The following is a 15,052-nucleotide window of genomic DNA, read 5'->3' on the forward strand; positions in this document are numbered from 1 at the left end:
AGTTAGTAAGAGGTCCCTAATTGCACAAAAGCATGGCTGGATTTTTATAGAAGGGTATAATGAAATGAAATCAAGCACAGTGATGTACGTTCAATCATTAATGCTAAGTGGTCTCAAAGCCTCCAATAACTCTACCGAGTTCCTGACTGTCCATTGATAATTGTTTAAGCTATGAGCTATACGCTTGTGTATAGCTGTGTCTAACGATCTAGTGGGGATCGTGCATTGTCAAGGATTGGTCTCAATGAAGGTATATCCTTGTGTGTTTTGGCAAACGCAAAGAGCCTGGGAGTGTCAGGGGAAGACACCACTGCCCTGCTTATGTTCAATACTCTAGCCAACGGTGTTTGAGTAAACTTTTTTACTTGTGCTTGTAGTTTGTTGACATATCCATCCTCGATAGGTTCACACTCCGTATCCTTGATGTATTTTTGCATCATCGAAATGTACATTTTCTTCTTTAATAACACCAGAGCTTTGCTCTTATCAGCCTTGAGAACTACTACATTATTATCTGTTAACCACTTTTTGGGCTTGTAAATCTGCTTCCAAATTCGGTCATCTTGTATGTGGTTGTTAGTATGTTGTATCTTGAATGCTGACTTCCATCTGAAATATTCTTTGTGCACTTTGTTTATCCTATTGATCAGATTTTCTAAATCAGGCATCACTTTTTCATGTTTTATGTAGGAATCACACAGGGCAAACATGGGTCCATGTGATAATGAGCGGATGAGAAAATCAGGAGGTGATATGTTGTCCCAGCATATCAAGGATGGGAGTTGTAGTACTTCATGCAGTTTTTGCTTGTTGAGAATCCAATCAAATTTCTTTTGATAACATATGGATAGGCTTTTTTTGAGCTTACGTTGGAAGGTAACAATTTTCCCATTGATTTCTTGTAGTAACTCTGGATCCTGGTTGTGTATTTGATTCTCAACATTGATTACACAATTGAGTTTGTTGTTTTTTCAATTAAATATTTTACTGGTCACTTAAAGGTTTTTGTGAGTCTATTATATAAAATCTGCATTTATTGATTGGAGTATTTATAACAATGAAGCTGTAAAAAATAAAAAATTGTTCAGGCTTGCGGAACAAATTTTTGTACCATTAGATAACAACATTCACTAATAAATACCAGTACATATAAAATTATCACATCCAAAAACCTTTAAATTTCTGGTACAAAACAAATATAGTCACTGAACTAACGTTTTTGATCTTTAACCAAGATCTTCATCAGGTTCGTTGTCATTCTAAAAATGGAATGTCAAGAATATAGAACATTTTTGAATACAAAATTAAATTTTCTCCCATATGTAATAAAGACCAAAGATTTCAAATTAATTAACTAAACAGAAGTCTTCCATAATAATGATGTGGTCTATCTTCCAAGGAATAATATATAATTACCAATGCGGATGCTCATCACAATTATAGTGCCATGCATAAGATATTACATTACTATCTTTGAAATTTATACAAATCCCTGACATCCCTGACTTGGTTGCTTTGTAAATCTCAAGGGTTTCCAAGGTCCTGATGTGGTCTGTTTTGAATGATTTTTTATAAGACTGGTTTTATTTAAGTTGGCTCTTACATTGGAGTCCGTGGCGTAGGTTGACGGGTGGTGGTGTCTTTTTTTGTCAATGTCATATTTATGTTCAGCAATCCTTTTATGAACAGACCTTTTGGTGGATCCAATGTAGACAAGATCTCTTTGGAACCTGTGATCCCTTATCAGGATACTGTACACCTGGTGCTCTCAAATTATCTGGTGTGTCTTTCGTGTTTCTCAGAAGTGAGTAAATAGTTTGCGTTTGAGTAAACCAATTTCGTGCCCTTCTTTTGTGCTATTTCCTTGTATGGGGAATGCAGGTTTTTGTTGTATTGTATAACTGTGTTTCTTATTTGGGTCCTGGTTGGGACTCAAATTGGACCCCCCCATGTTTCATGGAGGTGTGCATTTATAGTATGGAAGTTAAGAGCTAAACCATGGATTAGGTTTCTTTTGTATCTATGATCTGTAGCAATGTCCTCTGTGTCTAAGTTCTTTGACTGTGTCCACCCATTTAGAATTGAGTGAGAGCCCAATTTGTTAATGCTCTGAATGCTGCAATCTTATATGGATACGGGTCCTCAGACTCTGCTGGTATGTATAGAGGTAGGTAGCTGGGTTTGTAGTATACCCTCGTTTCTATATTGCTTTCAGTAAGCTGAATGGTGATGTCTAAAAAATGCACATTGGATTTTGATAGCTGATCAAGCTTGAGGGTGAGACCATATGGGTTGTTGTTCATGCTGTGTAAAAAATCGTTGACCTTCAGCTTGTTTTTTTCCATAAGATAATCACATCATCTATGTATCTTCAGTATAAAACAATATTGGGTGTGAATCTGGGAATGACCTCTCTCTCTGATTGCCGTAGAACTAATTCACATAAGTGGCCGAAATGGGGCTCCCCATGGGTACTCCCCTTTTTTGTAGATATGTAGTGTTGCTGAACCTAAATAGTGTTACAGCACATTATATGTATGAGCTCAAGTACTTGTTTGTGGTGTGCTGGTAAGCTACATTTGGCGAGTAAGACGTCTCTAAGTGTGCTGAAACAGGGTTGGAGTTTAATAGAGCCTGAAAATCAAGTATAGTGATGTGGGTGTTCTGTTATCGGTGTTTGCCTCAATGTATTGATTAGCTCTTTGGTGTTCCTCACCATTAAGGCATAAATTTCCAGATGTTCTGCTAGTATGTGGTGTATCTTATTCTCCAGAATTTTAGTGGAGCTCTAGCTTTATCCAGGATTGGTCTGAGTGCAGGTGTTAGTTTGTGTGTTTTTGCAAAAACAGAGAGTCTGGTGATGCCACCACCGCCCTGTTTAGGCCCTGCATTTTTGCAAGTGGTGTACTCATGAAACCAGTGCACGTAGCTTGTTCACATAATTCTCTTCAACTGATTCACAGTCTATGTCTATGATGTATTGCATCATCATTGTCTTGTATGTTGCTTCTTTGAGTAGAACTAGTGCTCTGCTCTTTTCTGCTCTTAGTAAAATAGCCTGCTCTCCTGCTAGCCTCTTCCGCTATCAATGTTGTGGTTGAATTACAACATTGATAACATCGCGTGACTGGTATAAAATTATCAACACATATATTGGTCCACGATATGGAGATATTCCATTTTATATGAATTTCATGTTGTATGAGTCACTTAGATTTTACAAATACGTGAGCCGTTCACACCCCAGCACACGTATTTGTAACATCTAAGTGACTCATACAACATGGAATTCATATAAAACGGAATTATCAAGTGTTATAGGGGGTCGACTGTACTTCATAACACTTGGACAGGAAAACAATTGAATGTTTAACTTGAGACTGAGATAAACATCTGGATATTTATGAGGACTGTGGAAAAATAAACAGTAGTATGCAATGTTTATTGAATTTTTCAAGATTATTTTTACAATAAATATGATGATGTAATTTTGATTATACAGTACTTTAATTATTGGCTAGCCCTTATTGTTTGAGAGAGAGGAGCATCTGTCTGCAGTATGGTATACTACAGGTTATATCTTGATCTCTTGGATGATGGATTTTTCATTTATTCCTATTTTCACTTTGTTCTAACATCCTTTCATTTCTTTTAAAGTGAATGTTGAAGATTAAAACATCAAAATTACGTTTCACTTTTCTCATGCTAGTTCATTTGTAAAACCATTGTCTACCAGTTCAGACTTCATGTTGAAGATTTTATCTTTTGCTATTTATTTTACAATTAAGGGTGCTAAATTTAAAAAATGTAATTATTATTAAAGATTTCTACAAATGATGATATGATAAATTTTCAAATATTCTAAAATGCTAGAATGTGTGTGTGTGTGTGTTATATATATATAAATATAATAAGAAATACAGTAGAGCGTCGATTATCTGAATCAATTGGGGACTGGGGTTGTTCGGATAACTGATATTTCGGATAACCGATTATGCACAAAAAAATAGTTTAATGCAGGGGTGTCCAACCCACGACCCAAGGCAAGTTTCAATGCGGCCCAATAAATGTGTAAACAAAACCGACAAATTGTTTTATTTTTTATTTATTTATTTCAATGGCATAAACTCAAGAAAAGTTTCACAAAGCCGTAAGCTTTTACACACATTTTATTTTTGAGTGAAAAGGAAATAGTTTCAAATACTTGACGAAAGAATACTAAATAAAGCTGAAGTTGTGACTCAAAGGATTATAGACTCAAATTTGAGAAAGGCCAAAAGATAAAAAGTAGTAGTCCTCACTACTTTTTATCTTTTGTTCTTTCTTTCCTTTTCTCAAATTTGGATCTATAATCCTTTGAGTTACAAATTCAGTATTATTTAGTATTCTTTCCAGCATTGCAAGATTTGGCTACTTTCCGCCAAATTTGGCTACCATTTTTTTAGTTTGGCGTACAAATTATCATTTTGCGCATTGGCTACTTTCTGGGCTGCATATTATTTATAAATATATTAATCGAATAAAAATGCACTTTAAAATGGTGTTTTGTCGTTTTTTATTAATTAGAGATCCAAATAAAACAAATATTCGTGTTTTTCACATAAATTTTTGTTTGTCTCCTTTACAATAAATGAATTTATTGTAAAGTACAATAAATTGAATTTCTAAGTAAAAATTGGAAGTTTGTAGAAGTAATTTTTTAAAATGTCCTTTTTCATGATAAAGTTTTAATACTTATTACTATAATCTAGACATGTAATCTAGACAAATATACTTGTATATTTAAGGATTGGGTCACAAATATATTATATATACTTGTGGTCCAAAACTCCATTACTTCTTCCAATGTGGCCCAGAGGAACAAACATGTTGGACACCCCTGGTTTAACGTATCCGACGTTGAAATTTTTCTCTGTTGCGTGTTGCTTTGCGTTGAATTTTCGTCGATGTTAAGCCTAACTAAGACTATTGTATCGTTAAAAATTATTTTTTTATTTTGTACAAACAAAATAAATATATTGAAAAATATAAAAAACGATAAAAAATTATACTTCAGAAGTTAATTTAGTATCAAAAACGTAAAATATTTGAGTAGCCCAAGATATAGCCAAAGATTGCAGTGCCACGGCACTAGCAAAAATTTAAATTTGCCGACTGGAATTCTTTCGGATAATTGACGTTTCGGATGATTGACTTTCAGATAATCGACGCTCTACTGTAATATAAAAGAGTAGTTTCAGAAAGTTTTAATGTCTTTTAATCAGTTATATATATATATATATATAATAAGAAATAGTATAAAAGAGTAGTTTCAGAAAGTTTTAATGTCTTTTAATCAGTTTATTGTAAAGTATAACATTACTTTACTTATAGAAATGTTTATCTTGCAGTGAGTTTGAATTTTGTTCATAAATTTTTATTAAATATCTTTTAAACCAATTAGATTTATTACATTAAATGAATGAATAATTATTTTATTTTCAGTTAACTATCTTATTTATTGGTGCCATATCTTTAGTTGTTGTTATCACCGTATGTTTAATCCGCACATTTAAAAATAAAGGTGGGTTTTAATTTCAGTAAAAATTGTTATATTTCCTAGAAGTTGTTATATATTAATGTTTTAAGCTGTTGTAAATTTTTTTTCCCTTATAAATTATTGCTAATTTATAGTAACTAAAAATGTGTATACAGTAGAGCGTCGATTTTCCGAAAGTCAATCATCCGAAAGAATTCCAGTCAGCAAATTTAAATTTTCGCCAGTGCTGTGGCGCTTCAATCTTTGGCTATGTCTTGGGCTACTCAAATATTTTACGTTTTTGATATTAAATTAACATCTGAAGTATAATTTTTTATTGTTTTTATATTTTTCAATATATTTATTTTTTGTACAAAATAAAAAAATGATTTTTAACGATACAATAGTTTTTGTTAGGCTTAATATCGACGAAAATTCAACACAAAGCGACACGAAACGGAGAAAAATTTCAACATCAGATACGTTAAACTATTTTTTCATACATAAATCGGTTATCTGAAATATCAGTTATACGAACAACCCCAGTCCCCAATTGATTCAGAAAATCGACGCTCTACTGTATTAAGTTTTATATACAATATTTTAATTTCTGCCAATGTTAAACAAGTACTCAAAACAATTTTTTTAATAATAAAATTATTTTCATAAAAAGCCATCTTTATTGGTTTTGTTATATTGATATATCTGATAGAATATTCATTTAAAATTAATAACAGCAAAAGTGACAAAACTATTTTTGATTATTTACATATTTTAAAAATAAATATACAATTAATATTTAAATTTTGAACATTTTTATACCATTTTGTATGTATATTGTTTAATAACAATAAATTTTTTGGGAATGGGCTCCCAGACCCTCTTTTTATGGAGTATTACATAACCCCCAGATCTCTGATAATGCCATCCCAAAATTTTCTGGAGCCACCTGTACTATACTTGGTCTAGCTACACTCTTAAAGCATTTTTGCTCCAGATATATTAACAGCATATAAAATGTAATTTAAATAAATTTAAATTAATAAATTTAATCACTTTTTTAAAGTTTGATGCTAATCACCACCATCGGTCTCCTCTACCTGCTACGACGAGCAGGAACAAGGTCCGGGGGGGGATTAGCGTGCATATGGCATATCGCACTTCGGTCCAAACCTCATTAGTAACGATATCGCCTCTGCAATAAATTTAAAGTAATTTATAATTTTTCTGTGTAATAATTTAAACTTGTGTACCAATTGTGTACCAACTTGTTATAAAATATAACATTGAACTATAATGTTAGTGTTTTAAAGAGAGATTTGCACAATTAAGAAGCTTGAAAAACTTTAATTTTTAAGAAAGATGAACATTTTTAGAGCTTTTTACACTTCCATTTTCAGATCTGCTCTCTAGAAAGAAAGAAAATCCTGAAGTAAACAATTAGAATTAAACATTTCTTTTAAATTCTAAGAATATTCCCAAATTTTAAAATTATTTACATACATATTCCTACATATTCCCAAATTTTAAAATAAATTGCTTTGACCAACAGACAGTGACTTGTGTCTAGTATTGGAATAAAACCTTAAAATAATAATGAATTTTATGATTCAGAATGAATCCTTTACATAAAGATAAATCAGTTTTCTGATTATAATTTGCATAAATGAAAATATTGATTCAATTTTTAGCAGTTGTCTGTTATATAGTAAGGTTTTGTTCTTAAATATTACAATGAAATAACGTTAATAAAATTGCTGGTACTTAATTTTATAAATTTATAAAGACAATGAAATATTTTACAAAATATTAATCTTAAAGACCAGTTTGGTGTATTTCAAATTCTCTAAAAAAAAAAGATGAAAAACTGAAATTTTTAGAATAAGTAAAATGATGTAATTTGTTTAATCACTGAGTTAGTTGTCCCTATTGTTCACATTGATGAAAAACTGACCTTTCATATGTTTCCAGCAATGCCATTGGTACAGATGAAAAGCAGCAAACATTTTCAGCCTTGTTCAGGGGCTAGCATCAGGCTTCTATAGAAGATTTTATCAATTTGTACAGCAGTTCTAAGTTTAATTAAAGAATAAATTTTTATACCTATTGTTACATAGTATTCTACAGAGAGATAGTTGAAGCTTGGAAATTATAACTCCATGTTTTTGTAAGCTTGGGTAAATCATTTTGGGGACTATTCAGTTAGTTTCAATTTAAGTGGGCATTTTAAAATAGATGTTTTTAACAAATGACTTATTATAGTTAATTTTAAAGCTGATTTTGGCATTTTTATTAATTTGTTACTAAAACTTAAGATACTTTAACCTCATATAATTGTTACCAACTACTACAAATATTTCTCATTTTATGAAACTTTTCCAGATATGACAAATTATTTAGTGGGCTGCAATTTGAAAAAATTGTAGCTCTATAAATTTCCACTGTCATTTGTCCATCTCTCTCTCCAACTGTCTGTCTTTCCATAATCTCTATAATGGAGTTAGATACATGAAAGATGAGATCAGATATGGAAACCATAGGGGCAGAAAGTTCCAATTAACTTTATACAAACTTCCAATAGAAACAGGAAGTCATGTTATTTCAATTCAAAAACTTCTTCCTGTGTGATAGCTAGATGACCGGCATGACTCTATTGTTAAAAGAAAAATATGATGTACAGGAGCAAGCCACTACTAATTTGAGGTGGAGAACATATATTTTGAAATTAAATAAATTAAAAATATGATTAAAACTTGCATCTCTGCATTGTGACAATGTCACAATAAATATTTGCTGAAATGACTCACTAAAATCTTTGATTATCCAGTAAAAACATTTAATTGAGATAACAAATGTTTTCGACCTTAAATATCGGTCTTCTTCAGGTTTACAATTACTGAGATTCTAAGAACAGTTTCAGGATATGATTTAAACATTTAGAAGTTTTAGAATCTTTCATACAAAACTGTCGTGCATGTTTGTTGCCATGGATGCAGATGTAATGTTGCCATAGACATCATGCAACATACAAATGAAAGTAAATGTGCATACTAAATACACTAATATATCAGATGTGTATTATAAACACATACAATGCAATAGATGGATGTGTGATTTAAACTGTGTTGTGGAGGTTGTTGTCACATTTGTACCTGAACCTCCAAGCCTGAGATATATTAATAGCATTCTTGGAATTGATGCAGTTAGTATGTAATCTGGCCTTATATATTTCAAAGGTTTCTAGAGATTGTAAGTGTTCCAAATGGTTTGAGAGTCTGATCAGTTTGGCATTGTTAAGGTTAGCACTTATGCCAGGTGTCGAGGAATAAGTGGATAGGGCAGTATTATCTTTGTTGTGATCGATATCATATGTGTGTTCACTCAGACGCCTGTCGAGAGATTGTTTCGTTGACCCAATATACACAAGCTTTCTTTGAAACTGTCATCCCACAGAGGTATAGAGCAGGGGTGGCCAACCTGCGGCTCGCGAGCCACATGCGGCTCTTTGAAGGATTATTTGTGGCTCTCGATAGATGTATCCGAGTTCCCTTTTCATTTTTGTGTTATTATATTTTAAAAAATTATTATCGTTCCGTATGTGTTTCAAAATGTCTTTTAAATTACTAACAACAAATATGAAAGACTAAGTGCCACGTTGTAACAAATTTCATTTCTGTCCAAGTTAAGAATGATATGACTCATCGAAAACTGCGTGAACGAACATAAACAGTGGCGTATTCGTCCGTTATCGACCGACTCCAGACAGATTTTGAATTTGTAAACTGTCATTGCAACGGACAGTTGACATTGTGCTCTGGAGGAAACAATTTGTATCACTCTTGCTACGGATATAATTTGTATTCTGGAATTTTTTGCATACCTTTTTAATACGTATTTAATTGCGGCTCGCGAAAAATTTCAAATTTTGAAAAATGGCTCGGACTATCAAGGAGCTTGGCCACCCTGGGTATAGAGTAATACCCCTGGAGCAAGTTTTTTTTGTCTATTTTGTCCTTGCAATTATGCAGAAGGTTATATATAGTATTAGGTCTCTTGTAAGCAATCTTTTTGTTTGTATACATTGCAATTTCTCTGTAAATAGAGTCTAGATGGTGGTTATATTCAACCACAGCCAGGGACATATTGTTACTTGTGTTGTGAGTGCAATTATCTATATTGTTATTAGGGTTTAATTGTGAAGAATAGGCCCAAACGATGTTATAAATTAATTTTTTATCATATTTGTGTCGTGTGGCTGTGTGCTGGATACGCTGTAATTCAGAAAGCGTGTCTTCAAAATTAGAGTTGTGGGTGAACGCTCTTTTGGTTAGTGCCCTGAAGGCAGCTATTTTGTAAGAGGAAGGGGTCTACTGAACTGGTCGGGATGAATAATGGAGTGTAGCATGACTTGTAATGGACCTTAGTTAATATCTTGCTGCCTTCCATTTTCAGATTGATATCCAAGAAGTTTGTGTTTGCATTGCTCATCTGGTCTAACTTGATACATAGGCCATACAAGTTATTGTTCAATGCTCCTATGAAATGGTTAATATTGGTCTCAGTTTTCCATAAAATAAGGATGTCATCCACATGTCTTTTATATATAAGGATGTTGGCATAAATAGGGGTATGATTCTTTGTTCAAGTTGTCTAATCACTAATTCACGTAAATCCCCAGATAGTGGGCTACCCATAGGAACACCACATTTTTGAATGTAAGTCTTGTTGTTGAAACGGAAAAAGGATGTGTAGTAAAGAATGTGGGCCAGTTTTAATGTGTGTTTATGGTGTGCAGTAGTACCATGATAGTTTAGTAGTAGATCCCTAATCACACAAAAGCAAAGTTAGATTTTTATAGATGGGTATAATGAAACAAAATCAAGTATTATAGTGATGTGGGTCTGCTCAGTTATGGTAAGTGGTTTCAAAGTGCCTATTAACACAGTGGGGTTCTTGATTGTCCATAGATAATTATTTAAGCTGTGAACTATACATTTGTGTATAGCAGTTTAAGCTCTAGTTGGGGATCTAGCCTTGTCAAAGACAGGTCTCAAAAAAGGAGTATCCTTGTGGGTTTTGGCAAATGCAAATAGCCTGGGAGTGTCAGGAGAATTGATTACAGCCCTGTTTGTTTCCAACACTCTTTCAAGAGAAGTTTGTGTAAATCTTTTCACATGTGCTTGTAGCTTGTTGACAAATCCTTCATCAATGGGTTTGCATTCTGTGTCATGGTTGTAAGTTTGCATCATAGAAATGTATGTTTCCTTCTTCAATAAAACAAGAGTCTTGCTCTTATCTGTCTTGAGGATGACTACATTATGATCACTTAACCATTTTTTGGGCTTGGTTTTGTTTCCAAAGTCTTATCATTATGTTTCTGCTTGTTATTTGCTTGTATCTTGAAGGCAGATTTTCATCTGAAATATTCTTTCTGGACATCCGTCATTCCAGTGATGAGGTTTTCTATGTCCAGCATTACTTTCTCAGTTCTTATGTAGGAATCGCCAGGAGCAAACATAAAACCATGCATTTGTACATTACATGATGTCTATGGCAACATTATGTCTGCATTCATGGCAACAAACGTGCACAACGGTTTTGTAAGAAAACTTCTAAATGTTTAAATTGTATCACGAAACTGTTCTTAGAGTCTCAGTAATTGTAAACCTGATGAAGACCAATATTTAAGGTCAAAAACGTTTGTTATCTCAATTAAATGTTTTTACTGGATAATCAAAGGTTTTATGTTTTATTTAAAAAATTTTTAAATAAAACATACGTTTTCTAACCAATTGCTGTCCGTTCGTCTACCAACTCATTTTGGATTACACAGACGCTACACACTGCATTTAATTTTTTCATCTTTACTCTAATTTTTCAATGATGTATGAGATTTTTTGTAGAGCTAAGCAAAGACTAAATCAACAAAATATTTTTGTTCTAGTTAAAACAGTTACTCGGAATATGATAGGATCATCAAGACCTCGGTTTAGAAAGAGAGACAAAATGATGTTTTATGGTAGAAAAATGATAAGAAAGGTATGTAAAAAAAAATTTTTCCTAATTAGAAACATGAGTAATTAGTCAAAATCAAAGTTTAATTTTTTTTTTCCATTTTCTTGCTTGCTTTGTAATTTGCACTACAGAACATTAATATTAAAATACTGAAAATTCAAAAAGTAACAGTTGCTGATGGAGATGATAATTTACTATAATTACTTTCTTTTTAGTAATTTAGTATTTCTAAAGAATTGATGTTAAGTTGCAAAGTATTTAATAATTTATCAATAATTTCTGTAATTTATTGTCCATATAAAATATTTTTAATGGATAATCAATTTGTAAAAGTTACTTTTTGAAGTATAAGACTTTCTTTGTTGTCAAAGTTTGAATTTTTAAAAAAACATGCTTAAATTTTATATTCAAAAATTTCATTAATTATTATATAAGATAAGCTAAAAATAACAAATATATATATATATTTGTTAATTTTAAAGGTTAAATCACTTTCATACCAAGATGATGGAAAAGGGAAGAAGCGACAGATAGTTATTCGTCTTGCTAAAAGGTAATATTTTAATTTGGTTAAAAATTTCTTGAGTATTTCTAACCTAAATGTCTTTAATAAAAAAAATAATAAATTTTTTTGTTTTTCCATTGTTACATGAAAATATATTTTATTAATGAACTTCAGACTTCATATACCTTCGTTGTATGCAAGTCCAACTCTGAGTTAATTTTTTTCAGATGATTCTAAAATATTGTAATAATATTTTTATATTGTAATATTAAAATTAATAATTTAATTATTATTATTATTATTATTAAGATATTTTGCAAGATGGTGACTTTACTACTTATGCAAGTTTTGAAAAAAGTTTAGAAATATAAGTTGAATAAAATCAAATACAAGTATCCCTTGTACAACACTGTTTCACTCTAAGATGGTTTGAAAGTTGGGGATATTGCTGTACAACACAACTTCCAATTTTGCTCTAACACTGTTTTGGAAATCCTCCATACAAACTTTCACAATTTTTAAGTGTAAACTTTATTATTCAATATTTGTTTTTATTCAAGTAAGCACGTGTCATCTCAGATTTGCCCATGGATTTTAGAATATTTAACTTCTCAATTTGTTTTGTACTTTTCATTAGATTTACTTTAATGAAACTGATAAAATTTTTCTTTCGTGCCCTAGCTTTCCTATCTAACTTTCTAAAGTTTTATTATAAAAGAATAACATAATTTATTGTATTCTTGACTTTTCTCCCTAAGAAATTTTTATGAATTAAAATATTTTGAATTAATAATTATAATTAAAGAATTTTTTTATTTTTTAAAGTGTTAATTAATATTATTTATTTGTTTTTAGATTGCTGCGTCTAAAGAAAGAACAACAACCTCTAACTTTATTGGTAAAGGAACCATCACAATCATTTCTTGAGGAAGATATTGAACAATCTGAGTCAAAATTGCCACGTGAAGTTATGTATATGCTGAATAGTGTTAGGTAGATATAAATTTCTTTTGTTTAATTCTAATAAATTAATAAAAACTTTACTGTATGGAAGAGATCATATAACATACAAATCAGTTTAAATAACAAGGTATCTTAATAAGAAATGACTATATTATACAAAGTAAATATTTTAGTTTAAGCTTAAAATATTTTAAACATCAATAGACATGATTTCATTTTCTTAAAAACAAATAATAAAATTTTATATTACTCCTATTGCTTTCAATTCTTAACCTTCAATTCTTTTGGAGATCTAAAACCTAATTAGTGCTTGAAATCACATCTATAATAAATGTTTTAAAATATTCTGCAGCATATGAATGTAACAAATTTTTTTTTCCTTCCAAAAATAAATTTTTGAGACAATACAAACACAATGTTTGAGTCCTTTTTCCTATTTATATCCTTTTATTCCAATCCAGGAACCACAAACAGCGAGCAAATTGAAATAAAACCTTCTAAAAATAACAGACTAAATACTATTAAATGATTTACACACAAATGTGATCTTGACGTTGACCTGTTTTCATAGGCTATGATGTCTACAATAATTAAAAATCATTAAAAATCCTTCACGACAGCATCCATGTTATATAATCGCATTTAAGCTGAGAGTCCTCTGGTGGATTTTCAGGCAGTCAATGATAAATTATTTGAATAATTGTTCATATTAGCCCAGGATTATTTTGGTTACATTCCAAAAAAATTCCTTTTTGGAATGTAACTAAAATAATCCTGGGTTGATATGTAGAATGTAACAAAAGTTCTAATTTAAAAAAAAAAAAATGCAAATGTTAGATGAATTAGAAAATTTCTGGGACTTATTAGATGGAAACATGAATACTTTTCTGTAAACGTTTCTACATATTCATAGTGTATTATACTTTTTCTACATAAGTTTTTAGATGTATTTAAATATAAAATATAAGTATAGGGTGTCCCAATAGCATTGCTGGACCTAATTGTGGAATAAAATGCGTCATTTATTGAACAACTAAATATTTTTATTTCAATATAAATTAACATTACACTCCAGTACTAAGCCATTTTCTTGTGGAAGACAGTATCTGCCAAATGTTCCTTACAACTCTGGTAACACACGTGCACTCTTCACAAAATTGCTTAACGCGTTTAGTTCCCAGCAGTTTTTGATATTAATTTAATTAAACATAAAAAATACTTAAAACTGAAAAAAAAACGAAAGAAATGCGTTAATTTTGAAGAAAAAGCTTCAAATTTTATTTTCCTTTGTCTGGCCTTTCTGTGAAATTTAACACTGATGAGTCATTGTTTACACATCTGGATGACCTTGAACACAGCTGGAGTTGGATTTCCCGGGGCATTCTCATAAACGCCTCGGGAGGACAAGGGTTTAAAGTAGGGTGAGGGTGAATTGGCCGTATATTTTTAAATATTTTTAAAAAATTACAATTTTAATTGCAATTTTTGACCCCCCCTAATTATTTAAATTTATATATAATAATATCTATTAATTAAAAAAATTAAAAAACTATCGGAGGTCGTTTTTGACATCAGAAACTAGCTTTAAATAACTTTACCGAAGAAAAATTCGTGCACTACAACTCAGGAACCATGAAATAAATTTGATAAAAAACTCCCATTAAAAAACAATTAAGCCTTAATCGAGCCTTATCAAAGGCTAATTAAAAGCGCGATAAAATTTTTTTGCGCGGTCAAAAAATTTTGAAAAAATTTGGGGACCTAAAAAACATTCCAAAAATTAAAAAAAAAAAAAATTTTCAAAAATTGGCCTTAAGGACCACGTTTTATGTAAGGCTATATAGCCTGCCCGAGTTAACTCGGGCGAAGAACTAAAGGGGTTAAGACATTATTGCATAATTCTGTCTCAATATCACCAATAAAATGTTGAACCTGTCTTGGGGTCAGCAATTGTTTCTGGGTTATTAGCAAACACAAGGTTTGGCAAACTTCCACAGTTGCAGGGTGACAAATCACCAATATTGATCAGAACTAGTAGCCAGTTAAGGTCA

The 15,052-nt window shown here is 31.2% G+C and overlaps 1 pseudogene; it reads left to right on the plus strand.

The window, feature by feature from the left end:
• Positions 1-15,052, plus strand: part of LOC111633417 — an 89,408-nt pseudogene that overhangs the window by 22,454 nt on the left and 51,902 nt on the right.

Source organism: Centruroides sculpturatus, unplaced genomic scaffold (genome assembly GCF_000671375.1).
Source record: "Centruroides sculpturatus isolate CEXI.00-Female unplaced genomic scaffold, Cexi_2.0 scaffold571, whole genome shotgun sequence".
NCBI classification, from domain to species: Eukaryota; Metazoa; Arthropoda; class Arachnida; order Scorpiones; family Buthidae; genus Centruroides; species Centruroides sculpturatus.